The sequence below is a fragment of the Lolium rigidum genome, chromosome 6 (genome assembly GCF_022539505.1).
Source record: "Lolium rigidum isolate FL_2022 chromosome 6, APGP_CSIRO_Lrig_0.1, whole genome shotgun sequence".
Taxonomy (NCBI): domain Eukaryota; kingdom Viridiplantae; phylum Streptophyta; class Magnoliopsida; order Poales; family Poaceae; genus Lolium; species Lolium rigidum.
The window spans coordinates 272,802,544-272,811,151 of record NC_061513.1 but is presented as its reverse complement, the minus strand read 5'-3'; positions in this window follow the sequence as shown (position 1 = coordinate 272,811,151).

Genomic DNA, 8,608 nt, shown 5'->3' with positions numbered 1-8,608 from the left:
AGTAAAATTTTGAGAGGTGTTTGTTGTTGTCAACGAATGGTAGTGGGCACTCTAACCCCCTTGCCGGACAAACCTTCAAAGAGCGGCTCCCATGAATTATTTTTATTTTTGGGTGGCACTCCTTCCAACCTTTCTTTCACAAACCATGGCTAACGAGATCCTCGGGTGCACTGCCAACAATCTCATACCATGAAGGAGTGCCTTTTTATTTTAGTTTTATTATGATGACACTCCTCCCCACCTTTGCTTTCTCAAGCCATGGCTAACCAAATCCTTCGGGTGCACGTCCAACAATCACATACCATGGAGGAGTGTCTATTTAGGTTAATTAATTTGGGATCGGGAATCCCATTGCCGGCTCTTTTTGCAAAATTATTGGATAAGCGGATGAAGCCACTAGTCCATTGGTGAAAGTTGCCCAACAAAGAATGAAAGATAAACACCACATACTTCCTCATGAGCTATAAAACATTGACACAAATCGAGAGGTGATAAATTTTGAATTATTTAAAGGTAGCACTCAAGCAATTTACTTTGGAATGGCGGAGAAATACCATGTAGTAGGTAGGTATGGTGGACACAAATGGCATAGTGGTTGGCTCAAGGATTTTGGATGCATGAGAAGTATTCCCTCTCGATACAAGGCTTAGGCTAGCAAGGTTATTTGAAACAAACACAAGGATGAACCGGTGCAGCAAAACTCACATAAAAGACATATTGTAAACATTATAAGACTCTACACCGTCTTCCTTGTTGTTCAAACTCTTTACTAGAAATTATCTAGACCTTAGAGAGACCAATTATGCAAACCAAATTTTAGCAAGCTCTATGTATTTCTTCATTAATAGGTGCAAAGTATATGATGCAAGAGCTTAAACATGAGCACAACAATTGCCAAGTATCAAATTATTCAAGACATTTTACGAATTACTACATGTAGCATTTTCCAGTTTCCAACCATATAACAATTAACGAAGCGAGTTTCAACCTTCGCCATGAACATTAAAAGCTAAGAACACATGTGTTCATACGAACCAGCGGAGCGTGTCTCTCTCCCACACGAGAGCATTTATTCAAACAAAAACAAAAACAAAAACAAACGACGCTCCAAGTAAAGTACATAAGATGTGATGGAATAAAAATATAGTTTCGGGGAGGAACCTGATAATGTTGTCGATGAAGAAGGGGATGCCTTGGGCATCCCCAAGCTTAGACGCTTGAGTCTTCTTAGAATATGCAGGGGTGAACCACGGGGCATCCCCAAGCTTAGAGCTCTTCACTCTTCTTGATCATAGTATATCATCCTCCTCTCTTGACCCTTGAAAACTTCCTCCACACCAAACTCGAAACAACTCATTAGAGGGTTAGTGCACAATAAAAATTAACATGTTCAGAGGTGACACAATCATTCTTAACACTTCTGGACATTGCATAAAGCTCTTTGGACATTAATGGAACAAAGAAATTCATCCAACATAGCAAAAGAGGCAATGCGAAATAAAAGAGCAGAATCTGTCAAAACAGAACGGTCCGTAAAGATGGATTTTATCGAGGCACCAGACTTGCTCAAATGAAAATGCCCAAATTGAATGAAAGTTGCGTACATATCTGAGGGATCACGCACGTAAATTGGCATATTTTTCTGAGCTACCTACGAGGGAGGCAGGTCGAAATTCGTGACAGCAAAGAAATACATGCTATCTGCTGAGTAATCCAAATCTAGTATGAACCTTACTATCAAAGACTTTACTTGGCACAACAATGCAACAAAACTAAGATAAGGAGAGGTTGCTACAGTAGTAACAACTTCCAAGACACAAATATAAAATAGAGGTACTGTAGCAAAATAAACACATGGGTTATCTCCCAAGAAGTTCTTTCTTTATAGCCATTAAGATGGGCTCGGCGAGTTTTAATGATGCACTCGCAAGAAATAGTATTTGAAGCAAAAGAGAGCATCAAGAGACAAATTCAAAACACATTTAAGTCTAACATGCTTCCTATGCATAGGAATCTTGTAAATAAACAAATTCATGAAGCATAATGCAACAAGCATAGAAAGATAAAACAAGTGCAGCTTCAAGATTTTTAGCACATAGAGAGGTGTTTTAGTAACATGAAAATTTCTACAACCATATTTTCCTCTCTCATAATAACTTTCAGTAGCATCATGAGCAAACTCAACAATATAACTATCACATAAAGCATTCTTATCATGAGTCTCATGCATAAAATTATTACTACTCCCAACATAAGCATAATCAATTTTATTAGTTGTAGTGGGAGCAAATTCAACAAAGTAGCTATCATTATTATTCTCATCATCAAATATAGGAGGCATATTGTAATCATAATCAAATTTATCCTCCATAACAGGCGGTACTAAAAGACCACTATCATTATAATCATCATAAATAGGAGGCAAAGTATCGTCAAAGTAAATTTTCTCCTCAATGCTTGGGGGACTAAAAAGATCATGCTCATCAAAACCAGCTTCCCCAAGCTTAGAATTTTCCATATCATTAGCAACAATGGTATTCAAAGTATTCATGCTAATATGTTCCATGGGTTTTTTAATTTTCGGATCAAACCATCCATGTCTTAAATCGGGAAATAGAATAAGAAGCTCATTGTTGTCCATTATGCCAAACTAGTGTAAACAAGAAACAAAAAGATGCAATTGCGGGATCTAAAGGAAATAGCTTCGAGTACTTACAACGGCGAAAATAGCTTAGTAGCCGAGATCCGAGTGTGAGTACCTTTTACCTTTCCTCCCCGGCAACGGCGCCGAGAAAATAACTTGATGTCTACGGGAGCTTCTATTCTTGTAGACAGTGTTGGGCCTCCAAGAGCGAGAGGTTTGTAGAACAGCGGCAAGTTTCCCTTAAGTGGATCACCCAAGGTTTATCGAACTCGGGGAGGAAGAGGTCAAAGATATCCCTCTCATGCAACCACTGCAACCACAAAGCAAGAAGTCTCTTGTGTCCCCAACACACCTAATAGGTGCACTAGTTCGGCGAAGAGATAGTGAAATACGGGTGGTATAAATAAGTATGAGAAGTGGCAACGGCACCGAAAAAGTGCTTTGCCCGGGACGATAAACAAGCGGTAGTAACGCGGCGAGTAGTAACGCGATAAAACGATGAAACAAGCGGCGATAGCGATATTTAGGAACAAGGCCTAGGGATTAGACTTTCACTAGTGGACACTCTCAACTTTGATCACATAACGGAATAGATAAATGCATACTCTACACTCTCTTGTTGGATGATGAACACCACTAATTGCGTAGGATTACACGAACCCTCAATGCTGGAGTTAACAAGCTCCACAATATTCAATGTTCATATTTAAATAACCTTAGAGTGCATGACAGATCAACACAACTAAACCAAGTACTAACATAGCATGCACACTGTCACCTTCACACTATGTAGGAGGAATAGATCACATCAATACCATCATAGCAATAGTTAACTTCATAATCTACAAGAGATCATAATCATAGCCTACGCCAAGTACTAACACGGATGCACACACTGTCACCATTACACCGTGCAGGAGGAATAAACTACTTTAATAACATCACTAAAGTAGCACATGGATAAATTGTGATACAAAACACATTGCAATCATAAAGGGATATAAATAAGCACTTCACTACGCCATTCATAACAGGTGAATAAGTATTACGTGAAATATAGCCTAAGAGACCCACACGGTGCACACATTGTCACCTTTACACACGTGGGACAAGGAGTCTCCGGGAGATCACACAAGTAAAACCCACTTGACTAGCATAATGACATCTAGATTACAAGCATCATCATATGAATCTCAATCATGTAAGGCAGCTCATGAGATTATTGTATTGAAGTACATAGGAGAGAGATGAACCACATAGCTACCGGTACAGCCCCGAGCCTCGATGGAGAACTACTCCCTTCTCATGGGAGACAACAGCGTTGATGGAGTTGGCGGTGGTGTCGATGGAGAAGCCTTCCGGGGGCACTTCCCCGTCCGGCGGCGTGCCGGAACGAGAGACTCCTGTCCCCCGGATCTTGGCTTCGCGATGGCGGCGGCTGCGGAAGGTTTCTCGTACCGTGGCTTTTCGTATCGAAGTTTTAGGTCGGGGACCTTTATATAGGCGAAGAGGCGGCGTCGGAAGGTCAACGAGGCGGCGACACAATAGGGGCACGGGCCCCCGCCTGGCCGCGCCGAGTCATCGTGTGGTGGGCTCCGTGGCCCCCTCCGGCCTCTCTCGGGTGTTCGGATGCTTCGGGGATTCTAAGATCGTCGGGCGTTGATTTCGTCCGATTCGAGAATATTTCCTTACTAGGATTTACGAAACCAAAAACAGCGGAAAACAACAACTGGCCCTTCGGCATCTCGTCAATAGGTTAGTTCCGGAAAACGCATAAATACGACATATAATGTGTATAAAACATGTAGATATCATCAATAATGTGGCATGGAACATAAGAAATTATCGATACGTCGGAGACGTATCACTACCTATATCTACTAAAATGCTAAGAAAGTTTGAATAGACAAATTAGATCCATAAGATGCAAGGAAGACACATGGGAGTCAAAGCACAACACATTCATGGCGATAAATAAGACAATTTAAACACAAGAGCCAATGTAAATATGATCAATAAATTTCAACCCAATAATAGATTGCCAATTGTCCTGAGACAAGGGGTATTAGGAAATATTTCCCGGTGGTAGTTTGTAAGTATTCGAAAGATCACATTTACAACAAATAAAGCATATGGTAAAAGATAAGATTTAACCATCATGCAAAGAGAGTTTCTTGATAGCTTCAATTAGTCATACCAACATGCAAATCAATTAATAGCATGACTTGAAGCACATGGTTTTCCCAAAAGTGTATTGAGGGACACGTCGTGAAAAACCATTCCAAGAAAAACTTTCCCAAATAAGATCCACAAAGATATTAGCAATCAAGCCATTTAAGCAAATTGGAACTTGTTTGAGAAAACATGGCACATAAGAGAGAGATAATTTACAATATCAATTCTATGTGACACAACCTCGAATGTTCACATTTTCTAGGCTTGTAATATGCACAAAGCTTATTACTCCCCATAATGTGATAAGGAATTTATTTTCACAAGAGGTAAATAAGATCCAACTAGAGATATTAATGGACATTAGAATTTTGAATTTCTCATGAAGATGACATACCACATAGCGACTAGATAATCTTGCAATATCAATTCTAAGTGATATTCCTCATGTACACATATTGTTAGGATTATGAAATTCCCAAAGGAATATCACTACCCCAAAATGGGATAGTCCATTAATCGCTCATAAGAGCCATATAAGATACAACAAGATGCAAGGAGGCTCCAACACAAATACAAATACATGGTGTGCAACCCAACATACATAGACTTGATTTCTCTATAAAGCAAGTAGGAAGCACAACATATACAAACACATGTTAGGAACAAAACTAACACATGCAAAGGGGCGAGTAACTTTCAATATAAATGAGTTGAGCACATGTTACCGCAAGGAGGAACATTGAATATATGATAGAAGCAAGATAACCAAAATACTTGGCTTGAGATAATATAAATGATGAAGATCCCTTAATTCTTCATGATGTAGCCAAGTCTCCAATGCCCTCCAACAATCACCTATTGATCAAGTTTTGGATTGTTGGTCCCCAACTAAGTTGGGTCCTAAGAGGTTAGTCACAATAGGCTTGGCAACCCAAATGGTTCTTTTCTTGACACCACTTTGAGCACCAACATATTTGGCAAACACATTGCCACCCTCATCCTTACGAAGAGAATAAACATCATCAATGGTGATAGAGTTGGATGAGGTACCAATAGTGCAAAAGGAGGAGATGTGGCCCTTCTCACGGCATATGTAGCATGTTTTTTTTCTCCGTCTTCTCACTAGATTTCCCCACAATGGGAGCATTGGCTTGTTTCTTCTTGGGAAGTGGCATTTCTTCAACTTGAGGTTGAATATGAGTTTGAACTTGAGGCCGCTTCCCTTTTTTCTTCTTCTTCAAAGGGCAAGATCTAACATGGTGCCCTTCAATTTTGCACTTGAAGCAAACAATCTTGGCCGGGTCATTGACTTGTACTTGGCCCTTCTTAATCTTGTTGTTCTTGGACTTGTTCTTGTTGTTGGAGTTGAATCCAAGTCCACTCTTATCATTGGGGGATTGTTGCACACTTAACATCGTATCAAGTTTGCATTTCCCTTCATGACTCTTTACCAAGTCATTCTTCAAAGAAGTGCCTTGAGCCTTGAGCTCTTTGATTTCCTCTACATGGTTAGTAACAGCACAAGTACTAGAGGAAGTAGAACCTTCATTGTTAGAGCAAGAAGGCAAGGAAGATAATTCATCACAAGATTTAGCAATATTATGAGTGGATGAATTACTAGGACTAGCACATGGCAATATAACATTTTGAGTAGTAGTGCTAGTACCCACATGAGGCTCACAAGGTGTTGCCTTAGATATGATAGCCTCATGAGCTAACTTTAGCCTATCATGAGAGGCTAGAAGATCCTCATGGGAGCTAGAAAGCTTTCCATGATTTTCTTCCAATTTCCCATAATTACTAGTTAGAAAATCAAGTTGAGCCCTTAGCTCAACATTCTCCTTCAAGATAGATGCTTCACAAGAAGTAGAGTTAGTAGCACAAGCATCATTATTAATAGTAATAGGAGAAGGCAAGTTTGCATGCTCTTTTAGATACGAATCTTTAAGTTTCTCATGCGATTCGGTGAGTTTAGTGAGTGCACTCTCAATGACCCTTGAGCCCTTTTTGAGTTGCTCAAAATCCTCAAGGAGTTTAGCATTAACAAACACAAGCTTATCATTTTTTAGCTTTAGTTCATTTGCCATCTCAAGAGCTCTATCATGGTTTTCCTTTTCTCTAGACAATTCTAGAGCAAAGGTCTCCTCAAGAGCTTCCTTGGTGGTTTGTTCTTCTTCAAGTTCATCCTTTAGGGATGCCACATCATTGGCATACTCACGTTCAAGAGCACCCTTTTTATCAATGGTGTTCTCATGCATCCAAATAAGTTTTTGGCTCTCAATAGCGGTAGTCAAGATTTCAAAGAAGTGAGAGAAGGCAATTTTATCTTTGCAAAGAACCTTGAATACATTCTTACCCTTATCGCGTAGAGAGACAACCCAATCCTCTTCTTCATACTCATCATCATCCTTATTACCATGATAAATATTAGGTTCCATGGTGGGAGATACCGTGGACTCCTTGGCCATAAGGCATATATGAGAACCGTGAGATAAAGATGAGGAGTTACTTGAGGCTCCTTTCAAGATCTTGTCTTGACTAATAGAATCTTTGGTTTCCTCTACATTGTTAGTCACACAACAACTAGAGGAAATAGAAGCATTTTTATCATGGCCACAAGACAAAGCAAGCATATCATCATTAGATTTATTCAAGCAACTTACACATGATATGCAAGGACTATCAACACAAGCATGTAAATCATTTCTAGTACTAGATGTGTTTAAGTCCAAAGATGAACCATTGCAATGAGATATAGATGAAGGATCATCAATAGTAAGCTCAATACCAACATTGCAATTTCCATCACCACTCACCATATCATTACCTTGTGTCTTGCCACACATTGGTGAAGTGGATGAAGATGAGAACTCATCACGGCCGAAGTGGAAGCAATACAATCATCCTCAATAATATTGGACACATCATATTTATCTTGAATCTTTGTCCATAACTCATGAGCGCTCCAAAAAGGCAAGTATGGAAAAAGACCTACATCTCGTCAAAGCATTCATAAGAACATTAGAAGCTTGAGAATTGAGATATAAGTTTTTCTCATCCTCTAAAGATAGATTTTGTGAATCCATAGGAGGAGAAAACCTATATCTACAATTTTCTCCATATGAGGGTCAATGTCCCGAAAATGACTAAGCATGCAAATTTTCCAAACATCATAATTTGTGCCATCTAATATAAGAGTGTTATCGTGCACTAAACCTCTAGCAGACATCTTTACTCTCAAGGCGGTGAAGCCTAAAATGAGAGACCTTGCTGCGATACCAATTGAAAGGACACGGATGTCGCCTAGAGGGGGGGGTGAATAGGCGATTTAAAACTTTTACGAGATGGGCTTAACAAATGCGGAATAAAACTAGCGTTTACTTTGTCAAGCCCAAAGCCTATATACTATGGTTCACCTATGTGCACCAACAACTTATGCTAAGCAATACAAGCAAGTATGTGATAGCAAGATATATATAACTTCAAGCACGATGGCTATCACAAGGTAAAGTGCATAAGTAAAGAGCTCGGGTATAGAGATAACCAAGGCACGCGGGAGACGATGATTTATCCCGGAGTTCACACTCTTGCGAGTGCTAATCTCCGGTGGAGAGGTGCGGTGGCTTAGTGCTCCCGAATGCCACAAGAGGCTCACCTTGAGGTGTGGTTGCTCGATGCACACCAACGCCACAAAGGCCCCACCCCAAGATGCGGTACTCACACCACACACCGAACGCCACGAAGGCGCCTCACCTAAATCTCCGGTGACCCTCGCCACAAAGGCCTAGG